The following is a 22500-nucleotide window of genomic DNA, read 5'->3' on the forward strand; positions in this document are numbered from 1 at the left end:
GCTCTGAAACTGTAGGGGGAGAAGCCTCCGTGGGGCCTCTCTAAAAATCTCCTGGGAGAAAACAGGGCCAGAAAAGGCAAGGAGAAGCCTCCATGGGGCCTCTCTAGGAATCTCCTGGGAGGAAACAGGGCCAGAAAAGGCGAGGAAAAGCCTCCGTGGGGCCTCTCTAGGAATCTCCTGGGAGGAAACAGAGCCAGAAAAGGCAGGGAGAAGCCTCCGTGGGGCCTCTCTAGGAATTTCCTGGGAGGAAACAGCCAGAAAAGGCAGGGAGAAGCCTCCGTGGGGCCTCTCTAGGAATCTCCTGGGAGGAAACAGGGCCTCCATCCTCCCTGTGTTTTCCCCAATTGCACACATCCTATGAGGAAAATTGCTTCTTCTTACAAACTTTTCTTCTTAATAAGAACCTGGTCACGGAGCAAATTAAGTTCGTAAGTAGAGGTACCACTGTATCTATGTTACTTTCTTCGGCTAAAAAATTACTTGGTTTGCCATCAGTGATGTTTCTTCAGCTTTGTGCTTTTACGTGACATGGCCATTTTCTGTCCTCGTCCGGCCACTTTGGTGTTCTGAGATCAGCCAAGCTCAGCTAAGTGCTGCTACCTCATCTCACCTTTTACAAATCCAAATCCATTCTTCACTTATTCCTGAGTGTGTGTGTGTGATTATACCGCTACGTGTGCGCAGAGGGATTCGAAAATGTAGCCGATGGAGAGAAATGGCTTCTTTCAACAGTGACATCTGAAAAGACTGATTCTGTTTTCTTTCAGGAGGGAAGATCTCTCTAGGCTTTTAGAGAGGGTTGTTAAAATAGCATTTGGGCTTTGACGGGAAGAATGAATTCTATGTTTCCTGAATAGAAACATAGAAGATAGACGGCAGAAAAAGACCTCTTGGTCTATCTAGTCTGCCCTTATACTACTTCCTGTATTTTACCTTAGGGTGGATCTATGTTTACCCCAGGCATGTTTAAATTCAGTGACTGTGGATTTACCAACCACGTCTGCTGGAAGTTTGTTCCAAGCATCTACTATTCTTTCAGTAAAATAATATTTTCTCATGTTGCTTCTGATCTTTCCCCCAACTAACTTCAGATTGTGTCCCCTTGTTCTTGTGGTCACTTTCCTATTAAAAACACTTCCCTCCTGGACCTTATTTAACCCTTTAACATATTTAAATGTTTCAATCAAGTCCCCCCTTTTCCTTCTGTCCTCCAGACTCTACAGATTGAGTTCATGAAGTCTTTCCTGATACGTTTTATGCTTAAGACCTTCCACCATTCTTGTAGCCCGTCTTTGGACCCGTTCAATTTTGTCAATATCTTTTTGTAGGTGAGGTCTCCAGAACTGAACACAGTATTCCAAATGTGGTCTCACCAGCGCTCTATACAGCAGGATCACAATCTCCCTCCTCCTGCTTGTTGTACCTCTAGCTATGCAGCCAAGCATCCTACTTGCTTTCCCTACTGCCTGACCTCACTGTTCACCCATTTTGAGACTGTCAGAAATCACAATCTTAAATCCTTCTCTTCTGAAGTTTTTGCTAGCAAAGAACTGCCAATGTTCTCTAAGCATTTCTCTGGAATTGGGCTTGATTCTATGTTCTTCCATCAAAGTTGACCTTTGTCTGTTTGTTTGTTTTGCAGCCACACAACTCAACAAGAGACCAACAAAACCATCACTACGTGCACAAGTGCTATCCGACAGCTGTCCGAAGGCATCAGGAGCTCTTCCAGGGTAAGTTTGGAAACCCTCAAATGACTTCAGGAGAACTCAGTGTTGGAATTCACATGCTGTACTAAGCTAAGCTAAGCTGATAGAGCCTCGGTGGTGCAGTGGTTAGAGTGGAGTACTGCAAGTTACTTCTGCCAGCAGTTTGGCAGATCGAATCTCACCAGGCTCAAGGTTGACTCAGCCTTCCATCCTTCCAAGGTCGGTAAAATGAGGACCCAGATTGTTGGGGGCGATACACTGACTGGGTAAACTGCTTAGAGAGGGCTGTATAGCATTGTGAAGCAGTATATAAGTTTAAATGCTAAGAGTAGAATAGGATAGGATAGGATAGGATAGGATAAGCCAAGGTGGCGCAGCAGGTAGAGTGCAGTACTGCAGACCACTAAAGCTTACTGTAGATCTGCAGGTCAGCGGTTCAAATCTCATCGCCGGCTCAAGGCTGACTCATCCTTCCATCTTTCCGAGGTGAGTAAAACAAGGACCCGGATTGTGGGGGCAATAGGCTGGCTCTGTTAAAAAGTGCTATTGCTAACAGGTTGTAAGCTGCCCTGAGTCTAAGGAGAAGGGCGGCATTAAAAAATTGATTGAATGAAATGAATGAATGAATGAAGGAACGAACGAACGAACAAACAAACAAACAAACAAACAAACAAACAAACGGAGAGGATAGGCTACGATAGGATAGGATAGGATAGGATAGGATAGAATTCTTTATTGGTCAAGTGTGATTGGAACACAAGGAATTTGTCTTTAGTGCATATGCTCTCAGTGTACATAAAAGAAAGAAAGAAGGTGGAGAGGTCGGGAGAGAGGAAAGAAGGAGGGAAGGATGGGAAAGAGGGAGGGAGGAATGAAAGAAGGAATGAAGGAATGAAGGAAGGAGGGAAGGAAGGAAGGAAGGAAAGAATGAAGGAACGAAGGAAGGAGGGAAGGAAGGATGGAGGGAGGGAAGGAAAGAAGGAATGAAGGAGGGAAGGAAGGAATGAAGGAATGAAGGAGGGAAGGAAGGGAGGAAGGAAGGAGCCAGCACCCTGGTGGCATAGTGGTTAGACTGCAGTATTGCAGGCTGACTCTGCTTGCTGCCAGCAGTTCAATCCTGAGTGGCTTAAGGTTGACTCATTCTTCCATCCTTCCGAGGTTGATAAAATGAAGACCCAGATCATAGGGGACAATAGGCTGACTCTATAAACGCTTAGAGAAGGACTGTAAAGCCCTGTGAAGTGGTATAAGTCTAAGCACTGTTGCCATTGCTACAGGGAACATAGCAGAGAGGACTAACCTACCTTTGGTTGCTGGGCTGATGTCCTTGCTTCTCCAAATCCGGCTCATATTCAGCCTTGTTTGTGACCCAGTGCAATCCAGAGTTTTATTTCTAACTGCTAGAGCTACCTATATATATATAGGTTGGAACTTCAGCCTGATGATGGTGAGTGTCCGAGGGCCTTCTGTGAACTTTCAGGATGTGGCACCCAAACCAAGACATGCTTCTTGTGAATTGCTCTCTCTTTTCTATTACCAAAACATGCACCACAAAATGACACAAGCATTTTGCTTTCATATCGAATGTCAGCGTTCCAAATAGCATCCAAGAAATAACTCAAGAGTCTGAGTTCCAATTTATTAACAGAGCCATGCTAGCACAACTGGAGAAACCCGAATCTAAACTTACGAGTTCATTTCCTTGCATCTCTCCCCACAAGCCCATCACGAAGAACCCTACGTCGTCTGCCAGCGTATCCTGCAACTCCCAGCAGCTTCCGGCCAGATGCTGAACAAAGGCTGACCTTGAAAACCTAAAGGAATGTGTTATGGCATGCAGCTTCACACACACACCTCTCAAGCTCTCACAGCTTTACTGATACAGCTTAGAAGCACAGTGGTACCTCGACATATGAGTTTAATTCGTGCCAGAGCTGAGCTCGTATGTCGATCAATTCGTATCTCAAACGAATGCATTTAGATTTGACTTTTCGCGCCGAGATAATTGGAAAAAATGAAATTCTTGCGCCACCTAGTGGACTCTCGGCTCGTATCCCGAATTTGAGCTCGGGTATTGAACAGAAATTTGGCTCGCGTCTCAGCTCGTAACTTGGAATACTCGCAGCTCAAATCTAGAGGTACTACTGTATATAAACTATCATCAAACAAACAGTTCTTACTATAGCAGTCACAATGAATCAGTAATACCAAACAGAGAAATAACACACACACAGAGAGAATCACACTTCTGGCTCCTTCTTGTGGCAATCTCCAACACTAACTCTTAAAGCTACAATGCTTCAATACATACAAGCATTCAGTGTTAACTTGTTTACATATTGCCAAACCCAACCAGTTATGTACATACAGGGATGGGCTACCAAAATTTTTACTACCACACTGTGGGAGTGGCTTATGCATTTTGTTTCAACATCTTTCAGTGAAAATTGGATGTTCTGGGGTGGAGCCCTGTTTTTGTCATACCACTGTGTCCCCCCCCCAATCCGGGCAATAGCCCACTCCTGATTATCTACTCTATAAAGTGCATGTACAGACCCGCACACACAGCTCTTGTGGAACTGGAAAAGGTGCAAAAAAGGGCCACAAGAATGATCAAGGAAATGGAGCCCCTCCCTTATGAAACCAGGTTGCAACGCCTTGGTCTCTTCAGCCTTGAAAGACGGCGTTTAAAGGGTGTCTTGATCGAAGGGTATAAAATCATGCATGGGATAGAAAAGGTGGATAGAGAAAAAATATTTTCTCTATCACACAATACTAGGACGAGGGGCCCCTCCCTAAAGCTCATACGTACGAAAGTGAGGACAAATCAAGGGAAATATTTCTTCACCCAGAGGGTCCTTGGTTGATGGAATTCCCTTCCAGAACTGGTTGTGACAGCTGTCAGCATTCAAGGCAGGATTAGGCAGATTCATGGATGCCAAGTATATCGGTGGTTATTGAAATGGATGTCGATGTGCCACCTCTATGTTGGTTGAGGCAGGCAGGATTCCCTTGAGTACCATTTGTTGGGGGTGAGGGGAAAGGGAGGGTCTTGCCTTCTCTTTCCGCTCAAGATCCCCATGGACAATTGGGGGGCCACTGTGTGACACAGAATGCTGGACTCGATGGGCTTTGGCCTGATTCAGCAGGGCTCTTCTTAGGTTCTTACGTTCTAAAATTATACACATTCCACCTCATTTACTGTGATAGGAAAAACATACCCAGAGCCCAGAAGGGGAAAAAAAGAAAATCTAAATTTTGCTACCGGTACTGCGTATCTGACCATACCCGTACGAGCCCACCGTTGTGTACATAGTACTAACAAACATTCGAAATTTGTGTGTTTGTTGTGTGTTAGGAAAATCTCTGCTTTGCTTTGTAACATCTCTGTAATGTAACATCACCTCCTCCTCCTCTTCTCCTTAACCTCCCTCCCTTTTAACCTCCCTCTCTTTTAGCACTGATAATGTTACCTAGTTGGGTCATGAAAGGTCAGCCACAAACATCCAAGCTCGGAGAGCACCAAGGAACCACTCCTTCCCCTCAAACCTCACTCCCTTGTAGCAGTGTTCCCTCTAATTTTTTGGGGGGTGGGCGGAAAAGTATAGTGTCTGAGCGGCAGTCCCTTCGGGACTGGGCGGCACAGAAATAATAATAAAATTTCCCTCTCGGCTTCTGGGCAGGTTTGGAAAACTCTGAGTTGATGATGATTTTTAAGTGAGCGATTGCTCACTGCTCAGCTTAGAGGGAACTATGCCTTGTAGCAGTGATGATGTTACCTAGTTGGGTAATGAAACATCTCCATCCTGAGCTACAAATACTGTATTTTTCAGACTATAAGACACACCTTTTCCCTTCCTAAAAGAGGTTTATAATTTGGGTGCATCTTATACTCTGAACGTAGTTTTCTTTTTCCCCAAAGCAGTTTTTTTTTATGCCCTAACCAGGTGTTAACTATCTTTGCAGCTCTTACCTTGCAGGTTCTTTCATTGTTACTCTCTGTGAAGAATGTTTTTCCAGCCCTATTGAGGTGCTAACGATGTTTCCAGCTGTTACTCACTTGCAAGCTCTTTCATTGTTACTCTCTGCAAAGATTTTTTTTCCAAACCTTGTCTATGTTGGGGTGTTTTTTTCCCCATTGCTCTACTTGCTCCAAATGTTTCTTTCTAGGTAATAATGATCTTCCCAGCTCTAAACTGGCTTGCAAGCTCTTTCATTGTTACTCTCTCCGAATAAGGTTTTTTTAAGCCCTAAACAGGGAATAAAATAATGTGCTGGAACTGGACAGATTAAGGATGCTAGCCAGATGAATACCTGGTAAGCAGAATCTTTTCCCTATTTTCCTCCCCCAAAACTAAGGTGCGTCTTATACACCGAAAATACGGTACAGTGATACCTCATCTTACAAACACCTCGTCATACAAACTTTTTGAGATACAAACCTGGGGTTTAAGATTTTGTTGCCTCTTCTTACAAACTATTTTCACCTTACAAACCCACCGCCGCCACTGGGATGCCCCGCCTCTGGACTTCCGTTGCCAGTGAAGCACCCATTTTTGTGCTGCTGGGATTCCCCTGAAGCTCCCCTCCATGGGAAACCCCACCTACGGACTTCCGTGTTTTTGTGATGCTGCAGGGGAATCCCAGCAGTGCAAAAACAGGCGCTTCGCTAGCAACAGAAGTCCAGAGGTGGGGTTTCCCAGCAAGGGGAACCTCAGTGAAATCGCAGCATTGCAAAAACACAGAGGTCCAGAGGTGGGGTTTCGAGGCAAAAGGGGTGAATTTTGGGCTTGCACGCATTAATCACTTTTCCATTGATTCCTATGGGAAACAATGTTTTGTCTTACAAACTTTTCACCTTACAACCTTCGTCCTGGAACCAATTAAGTTTGTAAGACAAGGTATCACTGTATTCTCCTTTATTAGAAGAATTGTCTTCCGCTAAGACATTTTCTGGACTTTCTCATCCACCTTATAGCCAACTTTTCCTCCTAAACCCAGTCATAACTATCACTCATGCCCTCATCACCTCGAGGTTCAACTACTGTAACGCTCTCTACATGGGGCTACCTTTGAAAAGTGTTCGGAAACTTCAGATCGTGCAGAATGCAGCTGCGAGAGCAATCATGGGCTTTCCCAAATATGCCCATGTTACACCAACACTCCGCAGTCTACATTGGTTGCCGATCAGTTTCCGGTCACAATTCAAAGTGTTGGTTATGACCTATAAAGCCCTTCATGGCACCGGATCAGATTATCTCAGGGACCGCCTTCTGCTGCATGAATCCCAGCGACTGATTAGGTCCCACAGAGTGGGTCTTCTCCGGGTACCATCAACTAAACAATGTCGGTTGGCGGGGCCCAGGGGAAGAGCCTTCTCTGTGGGGGCCCCAACCCTCTGGAACCAACTCCCCCCAGAGATTAGAATAGCCCCCACCCTCCTTGCCTTTCGTAAGCTTCTTAAAACCCACCTCTGCCGTCAGGCATGGGGGAATTAAGATATTCTTTTCCCCTAGGCTTCTACAATTTATGCATGGTATGTTTGTATGTATGATTGGTTTTATAACAAGGTTTTTTAACTGTTGTAGTATTGGATTTTTACATACTGGTTTTTGTCACTGTTGTTAGCCGCCCCGAGTCTATGGAGAGGGGTGACATACAAATCCAATAGATAAATAGATAGATAGATAGGTGGGTAGGGAGAGAGAGAGAGAGAGATAGATAGATTGATTGATGATAGATGATAGATAGATAGATATATAGATAGATAGATAGATAGATAGATAGATAGATAGATAGATAGATAGATAGATGATAGATAGATAGATAGATAGATGATAGATAGATAGATAGATAGATGATAGATAGATAGATAGATAGATAGATAGATAGATAGATAGATAGATGATAGATAGATAGATAGATAGATAGATAGATAGATAGATAGAGATAGATAGATAGATGTTAGATGATAGATAGATAGATAGATAGATAGATAGATAGATAGATTGATTGATAGATTGATAGATGATAGATGATAGATGATAGATAGATAGATTGATAGATAGATGATAGATAGATAGATAGATAGATAGATGATAGATAGATAGAGATAGATAGATAGATAGATAGATAGATAGATAGATAGATAGATAGATAGATAGATGTTAGATGATAGATAGATAGATATATAGGTAGAGATAGATAGATAGAGATAGATAGATGATAGATAGATGGATGATAGATAGATAGATAGATAGATAGATAGATAGATAGATAGATGATAGATAGATAGATAGATAGATAGATAGATAGATAGATAGATAGATTGATAGATGATAGATGATAGATGATAGATAGATAGATTGATAGATTGATAGATTGATAGATAGATAGATGATAGATAGATAGATAGATAGATAGATAGATGATAGATAGATAGATAGATAGATAGATAGATGGATGATAGATAGATAGATAGATAGATGATAGATGATAGATAGATAGATAGATAGATTGATAGATGATAGATGATAGATGATAGATAGATAGATAGATAGATAGATTGATAGATTGATAGATAGATAGATGATAGATAGATAGATAGATAGATAGATAGATAGATAGATAGATAGATGATAGATAGAGACAGATGATAGATAGAGATAGATAGATAGATAGATAGATAGATAGATAGATAGATAGGTAGAGATAGATAGATAGAGATAGATAGATGATAGATAGATAGATAGATTGATTGATAGATTGATAGATAGATAGATGATAGATAGATGATAGATAGATAGATAGATGATAGATAGATAGATAGATAGATAGATAGATAGATAGATAGATAGATAGATAGATAGATAGATAGTAAATCTTCCCTGAACAGAGATGAAAGAAGCGAGTTATTGAAAGAAAAAATTGTTGGGGCAAAAACAAAAGAAAAACAAAACAGATCCTTGCAGTGATCTTCAAAAATGTGATAACAGAAATTATAGTTGAGAAGGTTTCATCTCTTCACTGACTCTTCCTGCATAGACACGGCGGGCGGCCAAATGAAAGCAGAAGGAGAAATAAAAGAGAAAAAAAAGGCTTCATATTTATCTCAAAAGCCTTTATCAAGATGCAAGAAATTGGCTTTTCTCTCTCTTCTGTCCAGAGTCTTGTTCTGAGACAAATTGGGTCCCCTGGGAGGCAAATGTCTCCTGCTACAAGCGAGCCAGAAGTCGCAGAAAATAGAAATACAAATAAAGGACTAAGAGGCGGCACCTCTTGACCCCATAATGCTATTGCACTTGTCAGCATCAAGAAAAGCCAAGGCTACAAGAGGAGGATTTGGAGAGCAACCAAAATTATTTTCTGCTGCTCCTCTGGCCCTTACTGAATAATAAATAATAACAACAGCTGTTTGTAGAGGGAAAAGGGAGAGTGGTTTTCCAACATGTGGCACAATTCCATCCTGAGGGTTTTCTGGGGCTTTGTTTTTAATTGTCTTCTCCTCCTTCTCTTCCTCCTTCTTTCCTTCCTTCCTTCCTTCTCCTCTTCTTTCTCTCCTCCTCCTCTTCATGTCCTCTTCCTCCTATTCATCTTCATCTACATTCTCCTCCTTCTCTTCCTCTCATTTTCCCTTTTTCTTCTTCTTTCTCTTGTTCCTCACCTTCCATCTTCGTCTTCTTCCTATCCATATCCTTCCTTTTTAAGTCTCTTCTTCCTCTCCTTTTTCCTCTCCTTCCTCCTCCTTCTCCTCCTCTTCCTGTCCTCTTCCTCCTGTTCACCTTCATCAGTATTCTCCTCCTTCTCTTCCTCTTCATTCTCCTCTTCCTCTCCTTCCATCTTCCTCCTCCTCTTCTTCCTATTCTCCTCTTCTTCCTATCCATCTCCTTCCTCTTCCTCTTCCGCTCCCTCTCTTCCCCTCCTTCTTCCTCTCCTCCTCCTAGTCCTCCTTTTCTTCTGATACCTCCTCCTCTCCTTCTCCTTCTTTTCTCCTCCCCCTCCTTCCTCCTCCTCCTCTTTATCTTCTATCTCCTCCTCCTCCTCCTCCTCCTCCTCTTTTCCCCTTTATAGCAACATTCTGAGACTTGATTTAACACACTACAACTAGCCCTTTACGAGTTGGAAGGAAAGAGAGCATTTCTTTATCAGTAATTCCCTCTGAGGATTAAATCAAGCTACACTAGTCCTTCAGCAAGATACGATAGGGAAGTAGAACATAAATAATCAATAACCTTGTTATACCTTAAAAACTAATGAAGAGATTATGTACAGGACACTGTTTTGGGATTTTTAAAAAAATACATTCCTGACATTCAAATACATTAATACATTTGTATTAATAAATACAAATCTAATAAATAACCGCCTTCTGCCGCACGAATCCCAGCGACCGATTAGGCCCCACAGAGTTGGCCTTCTCCGGGTCCCGTCGACGAAACAATGTCGTCTGGCGGGGCCCAGGGGAAGAGCCTTCTCTGTGGCGGCCCCGACCCTCTGGAACCAACTCTCTCCAGAGATTATTTATTTATTATTAATCAGCTTTGTATGCCGCCCCTCTCCACAGACTAGGACTGCCCCCATCCTCCTTGCCTTTCGCAAACTCCTAAAAACCCATCTCTGCCGTCAGGCATGGGGAAATTGATTCCCCCTGGCCATTCCATTTTATGTATGGTTTGTTTGGGATGCATGACTGTTTTTATAATAAGGGTTTTAAACTGTCCTTTTTTAACCATTAGATTTGTACTATGTATTGTTGTTGTAAGCCGCTCTGAGTCTCCGGAGAGGGGCGGCATACAAATCTAATAAATAATAAAAATAATAATAAAATAAATAAATAAAATATTGTGCAGAATGCGGCTGCGAGAGCCATCGTGGGGCTTCCTAGATTCGCCCACGTTTCTACAACACTCCGTGGCCTGCACTGGCTTCCGATCAGTTTCCGGTCACAATTCAAAGTGTTGGTAATGACCTTTAAAGCCCTTCATGGCATTGGACCAGAATACCTCCAGAACCGCCTTCTACCGCACGAATCCCAGCGACCGGTTAGGTCCCACAGAGTTGGCTTTCTCCGGGTCCCATCGACCAAACAATGTCGTTTGGAGGGCCTCAGGGGAAGAGCCTTCTCTGTGGCGGCCCCGGCCCTCTGGAATCAACTCCCCCCGGAGATTAGAACGGCCCCCACCCTCCTTGTCTTCCGCAAGTTACTCAAGACCCACCTATATCGCCAGGCATGGGGGAACTAAGACATCTCCCCCAGGCTTTCTTATATTTTATGCTTGGTATGTATGTGTTGTATGGTTTTTAAATTGTTGGAGTTTTTTAATATAATTTTAATATTAGATTTGTTCCATTGTTATACTGTTTTTATTATTGTTGTGAGCCACCCCGAGTCTTCGGAGAGGGGCAGCATACAAATCTAATAAATTGAATTGAATTGAATTTTGCACATCTCTGATTTGATTGAAATCATTTAGAATGTTTGAAATTATACCATCAAACTTTGGGGACTTAAATTTATAGCCTTGATCTTGAAATCTTTCTCTGGGCCACTAATTGTCATTTTGTGCTTTGTTTCGTTTGTTTGTTTGTTTCAATCAAAGGACAAATTTATTATAGTTTAACTCAGTGTTTCCCAACCTTGGCAACTTGAAGATATTTGGACTTCAACTCCCAGAATTCCCCAGCCAGTAAATGCTGGCTGGGGAATTCTGGGAGTTGAAGTCCAGATATCTTCAAGTTGCCAAGGTTGGGAAATACTGGTTTAACTAGTGAAAGGAGGTCAAAGGCAGCTAAAGTTAGTTAAACATGTCCTAGCTTCCAGCCACATTATAAATGCATTACCATATCAAAGCTTGTAAAGACGTTGCGATTGGAACGATAATGTGAATCTAGAAAGACTGAACTGTCCTTATCAGATGCCTGAAATATATTTAGCATTTCGTGGTCTTTTACGGGCTTCCTAATCTAATATTTACACCGCGGTGCATATCTCATGTTTGACGGCTACTTATAGGCAGAAAACCTGAGAGAATCTTCTCGCCCGTCGTAAAATATTCTAGTGTCAAACCTCTTTATCAATGAATACTTTCCCGAGATGGATTTCCATAAGTGAAATATTCTCCTATCAAATCACCCCATCAATGTAAATTTCCCAAAGATGGATTTATAGAGATAAAAACTCCACTTCCAGTGGTTGAACTGTTTTCGGCAATATCTTATTTAAAACGTCTCAAAACTGCTGGAGTGTTCGCTAGGGACCGGGATGGGATTTTTGCCAAGGGAGGAGAAAGTTGGAGAAATGGCAAGGCAATTATTAGAACATAGAACATGGAAGAGTCAAACTCAACCCGGATAAGACGGAGTGGCTGTGGGTTTTGCCTCCCAAGGACAATTCCATCTGTCCTTCCATCACCCTGGGGGGGGGATTATTGACCCCCTCGGAGAGGGTCCGCAACTTGGGCGTCCTCCTCGATCCATAGCTCACATTAGAGAACCATCTTTCAGCTGTGGCGAGGGGGGCGTTTGCCCAGGTTCGCCTGGTGCACCAGTTGCGGCCCTATCTGGACCAGGACTCACTGCTCACAGTCACTCATGCCCTCATCACCTCGAGGTTCGACTACTGTAATGCTCTCTACATGGGGCTACCTTTGAAAAGTGTTCGGAAACTTCAGATCGTGCAGAATGCAGCTGCGAGAGCAGTCATGGGCTTACCTAGGTATGCCCATGTTTCACCAACACTCCGCAGTCTGCATTGGTTGCCGATCAACTTCCGGTCACAATTCAAAGTGTTGGTTATGACCTTTAAAGCCCTTCATGGCACTGGACCAGAATATCTCCGAGACCGCCTTCTGCCGCACGAATCCCAGCGACCGATTAGGTCCCACAGAGTGGGCCTTCTCCGGGTCCCGGCAACTAAACAATGTCGGTTGGCGGGCCCCAGGGGAAGAGCCTTCTCTGTGGTGGCCCCGGCCCTCTGGAACCAACTCCCCCCGGAGATTAGAACTGCCCCTACCCTCCTTGCCTTTCGTAAGCTCCTTAAGACCCACCTTTGTCGTCAGGCATGGGGGAACTGAGACATCTCCCCCGGGCATATATAATTTATGAATGGTATGTTTGTATGTATGTGTGTTTAGAAAATGGGGTCTTTTAAATATTTTTAAATAGTAATTTATATTTGTTGTAAATTGTTTTCACTTTGTTGTGAGCCGCCCCGAGTCTGCGGAGAGGGGTGGCATACAAATCTAAATAAAAAATAAAAAATAAATAAAATAAAATATTTATTTTATTTATTATTTATTTATTTATTTTGTCCAATACACAATGAGGGTTTTAGTGGGTATATATCTATATACACATAGTAAAATACATGATGAAGGTTATAGAGGAGATACTCATAGTAAAATATATCTAAGAAATAATAGAAAAGAAGATATAGCAATAGAACATATCAATGAAAGAATAGAAGGAGAGATATAGGAATAGAAGAAAGGTATAGGAGATATAGGAGAGCAATAGGACAGGGGACGGAAGGCACTCTAGTGCACTTGGACTCGCCCCTTACTGACCTCTTAGGAATCTGGATTATCAACCGTAGATAATCTAAGGGTAAAGTGTTGGGGGTTTGGGGATGACACTATGGAGTCCAGTATTAAGTTCCACGCTTCGACAACTCGGTTACTGAAGTCATATTTTTTACAGTCAAGTTTGGAGCGGTTAATATTAAGTTTAAATCTGTTGTGTGCTCTTGTGTTGTTGTGGTTGAAGCTGAAGTAGTCGCCGACAGGCAGGATGTTGCAGCATATGATCTTGTGGGCAATACCTAGATCTTGTTTAAGGCGTCTTAGTTCTAGACTTTCTAGGCCCAGGATTGAAAGTCTAGTCTCGTAGGATATTCTGTTTCGAGTGGAGGAGTGAAGGGCTCTTCTGGTGAAGTATCTTTAGACATTTTCAAGGGTGTCAATGTCTGAGATGTGATATGGGTTCCAAACAGATGAGCAGTATAATAGAGTTAGAAGGGACCTTGGAGGTCAGCTAGTCCAACCCCCTGCTCAAGTAGGAGACTTATTAGGGGACTGGAGGCTAAAACATATGAAGAACAGTTGCAAGAACTGGGCATGGCTAGTTTAATGAAAATAAGGGGACATAATAGCAGTGTTCCAATATCTCAGGGGCTGCCACAAAGAAGAGGGAGTCAGGTTATTCTCCAAAGCACCTGAGGGTAGAAGAAAAAGCAATGGGTGGAAACTAAACAAGGAGAGAAGTAACTTACAACTAAGGAGAAATTTCCTGACAGAACAATTAATCTGTGGAACTAATTGATTCCAGAAGTTGTGAATGCTCCAACACTGGAAGTTTTTAAGTTGATATTGGATAGCCATCTGTCTGATGTGGTGTAGGATTTCCTGTCCAGGCAGGGGGTTGGACTAGAAGACCTCCAAGGTCCCTTCCAACTCTGTTGTTCTTGTTATCGAAATAGCCTGCAGTGCTGCACTCTAACCACTACACCACCCTGGGTCATTGTAGGAGCTCCTCAAACACTGATATCATGTATCTCCTTAGTCCTTTTTTTTCATTAGGTTAGTCATATAATAATGATAATGATGATGATGATGATGATGATGATGATGATGATAATAATAATAATAATAATAATAATAATAATAATAATAATAATAATAATTTATTAGATGTGTGCCGCCCCTCTCTGAAGACTCGGGGCGGTTCACAACAATAAATAACAATGTTACAATGAAAAACAAATCTAATATTAAAAAACATCTAAAAATCCCATCATTTAAAAACCATACAACACATACATACCATACATAAAATGTAAAAGCCTGGGGGAGGTGTCTCAGTTCCCCCATGCCTGGCGATACAGGTGGGTTTTAAGTAATTTGCAAAAGACAAGGAAGGTGGGGGGAGTTCTAATCTCTGGGGGGAGTTGATTTCAGAGGGTCGGGGCTGCCACAGAGAAGGCTCTTCCCCTGGGGCCCGCCAAACAACATTGTTTAGTCGATGGGACCCGGAGAAGGCCAACTCTATGGGACCTTATCAGCCGCTGGGATTCGTGTAGTAGAAGGTGGTTCCGGAGGTATTCTGGTCCAATGCCATATAGGGCTTTAAAGGTCATGACCAACACTTTGAATTGAGACCGGAAACCGATCGGCAGCCAGTGCAGGCCACAGAGTGTTGTAGAAACGTGGGCGAATCTGGGAAGCCCCACGATAGCTCTCGCAGCTGCATTCTGCACGATCTGAAGTTTCCGAACACTTTTCAAAGGTAGCCCCATGTAGAGAGCGTTGCAGTAGTCGAACCTCAAGGTGATAACGGCATGAGCGACTGTGAGCAATATCCAAATAGGGCTGCAACTGGTGCACCAGGCGAACCTGGGCAAACGCCCTCCTCGCCACAGCTGAAACACAGCTGAGTGTTTATATATAGTGCTACCTCATCTTACGAACTTAATTGGTTCCATGAAGAGTTTCGTAAAGTGAAAAGTTCGTAAGATGAAACAATGTTTCCCATAGGAATCAATGGAAAAGCGATTATTTATTTATTCATTCATTCATTTATTTATTAATTAATTAATTAATTTATTTATTTATTTATTAGATTTGTATGCTGCCCCTCTCCATAGACTTAATGTGTGCAAGCCCAAAATTTAACCCTTTTTCAAGCCAAAACGCCCGTTTTTGCTCTGGTGGGATTCCCCTGAAGCTCCCCTCCATGGGAAACCCCACCTCCTGACTTCCTCATTTTTGCGATGCTGTAGGGAAATCCCAGGAGGGGAATCCCAGGATCGCAAAAACGGGCGCTCTGCTGGCAAAGGAAGTCCGGAGGTGGGGTTTCCCAGCGAGAGGAGCCTCAGTGAAATCGCACCATCGCAAAAATATAGAAGTCCGGAGGTGGGGTTTCAAAACAGTAAGAAAAAACCCTTCAATACAGTAAAAAAAATTAGCAAAATCTTTTTTTTAAAAAAGATGGTGGCGCCTCAGATCTGCACCAGCCAATCCAGTTTGCTGACGTCATCAACGGTTCGCTACCAGTTCGGGTGATTCAATCTGAACTGGGAGGACCCCACCCCTGATCCAATTCCTGTACCAGTTCTTCACATGTTTTCACTTCATAGAAACATAGAAACATAGAAGTGTGACGGCAGAAAAAGACCTCATGGTCCATCTAGTCTGCCCTTATACTATTTTCTGTATTTTATCTTAGGATGGATATATGTTTATCCCAGGCATGTTTAAATTCAGTTACTGTGGATTTATCTACCACATCTGCTGGAAGTTTGTTCCAAGGATCTATTACTCTTTCAGTAAAATAATATTTTCTCATGTTGCTTTTGATCTTTCCCCCAACTAACTTCAGATTGTGTCCCCTTGTTCTTGTGTTCACTTTCCTATTAAAAACACTTCCCTCCTGGACCTTATTTAACCCTTTAATATATTTAAATGTTTCGATCATGTCCCCCCTTTTCCTTCTGTCCTCCAGACTATACAGATTGAGTTCATTAAGTCTTTCCTGATACGTTTTATGCTTAAGACCTTCCACCATTCTTGTAGCCTGTCTTTGGACCCGTTCAATTTTGTCAATATCTTTTTGTAGGTGAGGTCTCCAGAACTGAACACAGTATTCCAAATGTGGTCTCACCAGCATTCTATATAGCGGGATCATAATCTCCCTCTTCCTGCTTGTTATACCTCTAGCTATGCAGCCAAGCATCCTACTTGCTTTCCCTACCGCCTGACTGCGCTGTTCACCCATTTTGAGACTGTCAGAAATCACTACCCCTAAATCCTTTTCTTTTGAAGTATTTGCCAACACTGAACTGCCAATACAATACTCAGATTGAGGATTCCTTTTCCCCAAGTGCATTATTTTACATTTGGAAACATTAAACTGCAGTTTCCATTGCTTAGACCATTTATCTAGTAAAGCTAAATCATTTACCATATTACAGACGCCTCCAGGAATATCAACCCTATTGCACACTTTAGAGTCATCGGCAAATAGGCAAACCTTCCCTACCAAACCTTCCCCTATGTCACTCACAAATATATTAAAAAGAATAGGACCCAGAACAGATCCTTGTGGCACACCGCTTGTAACCTGACTCTGCTCAGAATACTCGCCATTAACAATAACTCTCTGATGTCTACGCTTCAGCCAGCTGCAAATCCATTGAACTATCCAGGGATTAAGTCCAATCTTCACTAATTTATCTATCAGCTCTTTATGTGGAACCGTATCAAAGGCTTTGCTGAAGTCCAGGTAGGCAATATCCACGGCACCACCTTCATCCAACACCTTTGTGACATAGTCAAAGAAATCAATGAGATTAGTCTGACATGATTTGCCTTCAGTAAAGCCATGCTGATTTGGGTCTAATAAGTTATTGTTTTTTAGGTGCTGATTTATCCTCTTTTTGAGTAGAGTCTCCATCATTTTAACTACAACTGATGTCAAGCTAACTGGCCTGTAGTTACCAGCTTCTTCTCTACTGCCCTTCTTGTGAATAGGCACAACACTGGCCATTCTCCAATCCTCGGGAACTTCTCCTGTTAACAAGGATTGGTTAAACAAATCAGTCAGGGGGGTAGCAATGACAGATCTGAGTTCTTTAAGAACTCTGGGGTGGATGCCATCTGGACCCATTGCCTTATTTATCTTTAATCGTTCAAGTTCTTCTAAGACATCGGCTTCTAAGATCACTGGAGCTGAATCCGTACAGCTGGAAGCAATGCTATATCCCTCTATAGTATCATTTTGTAAGGTGTCTTTTGAGAAAACTTCCGGCCCTCTAATCATTTCTCTTTTGCAATCATGCGGAAGAATGTTTTCAAATGATGCCTTTAAACCTTAAAGCTACAAAACACCCTGAACGATTGTATACTGCTCAAAAAATAATAAAGGGAACACTCGAATAACACATCCTAGATCTGAATGAATGAAATATTCTCATTGAATTCTTTGTTCTGTACAAAGTTGAATGTGCACAACAGCATGTGAAATTGATTGTCAATCAGAGTTACTTCCTAAGTGGACAGTTTGATTTTACAGAAACATAGAAACATAGAAGTCTGATGGCAGAAAAAGACCTCATGGTCCATCTAGTCTGCCCTTATACTATTTTCTGTATTTTATCTTAGGATGGATCTATGTTTATCCCAGGCATGTTTAAATTCAGTTACTGTGGATTTATCTACCACGTCTGCTGGAAGTTTGTTCCAAGGATCTACTACTCTTTCAGTAAAATAATATTTTCTCATGTTGCTTTTGATCTTTCCCCCAACTAACTTCAGATTGTGTCCCCTTGTTCTTGTGTTCACTTTCCTATTAAAAACACTTCCCTCCTGGACCTTATTTAACCCTTTGACATATTTAAATGTTTCGATCATGTCCCCCCTTTTCCTTCTGTCCTCCAGACTATACAGATTGAGTTCATGAAGTCTTTCCTGATACGTTTTATGCTTAAGACCTTCCACCATTTTTGTAGCCTGTCCTTGGACCCGTTCAATTTTATCAATATCTTTTTGTAGGTGAGGTCTCCAGAATTGGACACAGTATTATTCCAAATGTGGTCTCACCAGCGCTCTATATAAGGGGATCACAATGTCCCTCTTCCTGCTTGTTATACCTCTAGCTATGCAGCCAAGCATCCTACTTGCTTTTCCTACTGCCCGACCACACTGTCAGAGACTGTCAGAAATCACTACCCCTAAATCCTTCTCTTCTGAAGTTTTTGCTAACACAGAACTGCCAATGCAATACTCAGATTGAGGATTCCTTTTCCCCAAGTGCATTATTTTACATTTGGAAACATTAAACTGCAGTTTCCATTGCTTTGACCATTTAGAAGTTTGATTTACTTGGAGTTATATTGTGTTGTTTAAGTGTTCCCTTAATTTTTTGAGCATTGTATTTCAAAGGACAAAACTCTGGTTTGAAGGTCTGAAAATAGACCGTTTTGCGCATTGTGGAAACGATTCAAATCAGCTTTGTTTTGACCCTTTCCCAAAGTGCTTGAGACGGTCCGTTTTATGCTCAAGTCAACAGATTTGCTTGCAAAACTAAGGTGTTTGACAGCATTAGCGTGAGCCACAAGGTTTTACCGTGAAGAATATTTAAAGATAAAATGTTTTATGCACTTCGATTTCTCATCTTGGCCAACCTGGATGTCGTTACCTAATGTTTTCGCTAGCTATGATGGTTAAGAAAAAACTGAAAAGCTGAGATTGATGACCATTGCGGTGTAATAGGGCTAATGTAGAAATTTGAAACCTGTCCCTGTGCTTAAATTCAGCACTCAGATGACCTATTCCCAAGGAATAATGCCAAAAGAATAATTACCGAACTCTGTTATAGATTGAATTAAGAATTTGTTAGCCTGACTTGCCAACTGCCCCATCTTCTTGGAATTGGATCCTTATTTCTGCCCCCATCATTCATACGTTTATTTATTTTACTTATTAAGGAAGTTTAGAAGGTCTTGGCATATTCATGTTTCTTCCCGTGTAAGTGTCAGAGATTCCTGGAGACGTTTCGACGAGGTCCCACTCGTCATCTTCAGGCTGGTGCTTTTGGCCTTGTGCTAGGGTGTTGAAATCTACAAACACACACACACACACACCAATAATAAAGAAACAATTAACAATTATGTGATGATACTTCTAGTATATACACTTAGTCACAAAAAAATTGGATAATAATAAAACGTTGATTAGAAGAAATTTTAAATATGCAATTAGACTTAAAGCCAGAACTTTTAATAATAATAATAATAATAATAATAATAATAATAATAATAATAATAATAATTTATTGGACTTGTATGCCGCCCCTCTCCGAAGACTCGGGGTGGCTCACAACAATAATAAAACAATATAGCAGTAAAACAAATCCAATATTAAAAAAAACATATATAAAACCCCAGCAATTAAAACCATACAGCACATTCATACCAAACATAAAATATAAAAGCCTGGGGAAGGATGCCTTAGTTCCCCCATCCCTGGAGATATAGGTGGGTCTTAAGTAATTTGCGAAAGACAAGAAGGGTGGGGGCCGTTCTAATCTCTGGGGGGAGTTGATTCCAGAGGGCTGGGGCCGCCACAGAGAAGGCTCTTCCCCTGGGGCCCGCCAAACGACATTGTTTGGTCGACGGGACCCGGAGAAGGCCAACTCTGTGGAACCTTATCAGCCGCTGGGATTCGTGCGGTACTAGGGATAACAAGGGACATGTATGAGAAAAATGCCACCTATCTAATGCTGCATATCTTTACTGTAGCAAGACTCCCCTATGCTCAACATTGGAAGAATGAAAATATACCTACAGAAGAAGTAGTTTTATATAAAATACTAATGTGCGTGGAGATGGACAGGCTAACGCTTGAATTAAAAGGAAAAAAAATGAGACTGAATATTATGAAACCTGGAATACATTATATCACTGGTGGGAAGAAAGGAGAAACAAGATTTCAAATTAAATTAAACTCTCCATTGGTTTAGGGCAGTGCTTCTCAAATAATGGGGTGCCCCCTCTCTAGGGGGGTACAGAGCCATGCCGGGGGGCAGGCATGACCCCGAGATTAATGCTTTTTTTTTTGCCCCAGGGAGTAGGATTATTTTGCACCGAAAAATAGACCACAGCACAGAGCAGGAGACATGACGTGCAGATAACGAACCTTTAAGAGACACCATGGGAAAATATTTAATAGAGATGAAAAGAAAGGAGGAGAGCGACGGAGATAATGAGACAAACGTAAGTCTCCTGAAAGCTAAGATGAGGAAATATCTGCGGAGTCTGTGGAGAGGGGCGGCATACAAATCTAATTAATAATAATAATAATAATAATAATAATAATAATAATAATAATAATAATAATAATAATAATATGGTGGGAGACGAGCAAAGACCATTATGTTTACTGTGTTTAACAATGTTGGCAGTGGACAACATGAAGCCAAATAAATTAAGGTGTCACTTAAACACATGACATCCCAATCATGATAAGTTTTGTCCAGCAAAAACATGCCGAATATTGCAAATAATTGTCCTGGTGAAGAGTTGTGTGTGTGTGCAATTGTTTTACTTTTTCCTAGAGGGATGGGAGCATAATAGAAAATAATTATGAAACACTGGTTTAGAGAAATAGCTTGTCATGCCTTCAAGCATCTGGCAGCAACTTGTCCAATAATTCTGGGTATTGGGTCTGGGATCACATTTCAGGCAATTTCATTGACAAGCTGTGTTATGGCACACGTGTGGTTGGTATACACTGAGATACCTTTTGTTGTGGTTGGCTCTGGCCCAGCTCCTGCCCCAGGGAATGTGCAGGTGGATGCAGGGGAAAATTCAACATGTCACAGGCCTGTGTTATTGCCGACAGAATCAGTTCTGAGTTTAGTTTCAGACGAAGAAGAAGGTGGGAGTGACTCGGCAGAGGAGGGCTTGGCACACAGCCCAGGCAGTCAATCTCCCTTATCTTCCATTGATTCAGATGATGACATTTTGGATCCACGCAAGCGCAGAATTATGCGTAGAAGAGACCAAGTAAGAACATATTACAGGAAATAAGGGAGGCCACCTGTGTTTGGGTGGGGCTCCAGTAATTAGGGCTGCTGCTATAAATAGCAGCATGTGGGTTTGGCCATTGTGGAAGAATATCTGTTGCAGTTTCATCAGGAATCTTGTGTGCTGGACTTTGTTGCTTTTTCACGCCTTTGAAACCAAAGCAGAGCAGCGTGTGTGTGTGTCTCCCTGCGTTGGAAGAAGAAGGGGTGTGAAGTTTCTCCACAGCTGCTGGCTAAGTACTTAATGACTGCTTAAGGGACATTGTACAGACTACTCGGTTGTTTTGGGACGAGTGCTCTTTGCAATACAAAAAGAGTGCTTAGTTTATTTTGACTTTTGTGATAAAGAACATTGTTTTGAATTTTCAAACGTGTGTGTATGTCTGAAATTTGTATCCTTGAATTTTCGGGAGACTCTTACCATAGAGCCCGGCAGAACAATAGAATAGAATAGAATAGAATAGAATAGAATCGAATGGAATAGAATGGAATGGAATGGAATATTATATAGACCAGCTCCCTGCTCAAGCATAATAACTTTGAGGGTTTCTTGCATAAAGAAGGGGATAAAATGTGCCTCTCTAATTTTCCCATGGTATGTAAACAGAATTACGGAATAGAGGGCCTGAAATCTTAATCAAATCTTATTCTCCAATAATGAGCATCTGTTTGAGAAGAGCGCGGATAAGGGAAGATTTGGCCCAGGAGGGCCCTCGAGATGCTTCATAACCATCTCAAGATGCTTCATAAACATCTCAAGATGTTTCACAAACATCTGTCAAATTGGAAATCAATTTCAAAACAAATCTGTCTGCAAAAAAGAAAACCATCAAAGCACATTGAGATGGTTGAGGGTTGCATTACCCCAACAGATTTTCACCACCGGCTCACTGTTGACTCAGCCTTCCATCTTTTGGAGGTGGGTCAAATGAGGACCCAGAGTATTGGGGGCAAAATGCTGATTCTGTAAACCAGTTAGAGAGGGCTGCAAGAGCACTAGGAAGCGGCATACAAGATTAAATGCTATTGTTAATGCTATTAAGGTGATTCACTTGACTGCATGGCGGGGAATGGAATAATTGATATTCCTTGCAGACAGTTGGTCATTTGCATTCTTTTAGAACACAGGTCACCAACCTGCGGTCCATAGCCCACTGGTGGTCCGTGAGACATTGTTGGTGGTCCGTGGAGAAATCTTGTCCCCTGGGCTGCA

The 22500-nt window shown here is 41.9% G+C and overlaps 1 long non-coding RNA gene across 1 annotated transcript in view; it reads left to right on the forward strand.

Moving 5' to 3' along the window:
- Nucleotides 1-1642: 1642 nt before the first annotated feature.
- Nucleotides 1643-22500, forward strand: part of LOC139156107 (uncharacterized) — a 40080-nt gene continuing 19222 nt past the window's right edge. The window contains exon 1 of the long non-coding RNA XR_011557227.1: nt 1643-1733. This is a non-coding gene — a long non-coding RNA (uncharacterized lncRNA). The remainder of the gene's footprint in view (nt 1734-22500) is intronic.

This window comes from Erythrolamprus reginae, unplaced genomic scaffold (assembly GCF_031021105.1).
Source record: "Erythrolamprus reginae isolate rEryReg1 unplaced genomic scaffold, rEryReg1.hap1 scaffold_286, whole genome shotgun sequence".
In the NCBI taxonomy this organism is placed as follows: Eukaryota; Metazoa; Chordata; class Lepidosauria; order Squamata; family Dipsadidae; genus Erythrolamprus; species Erythrolamprus reginae.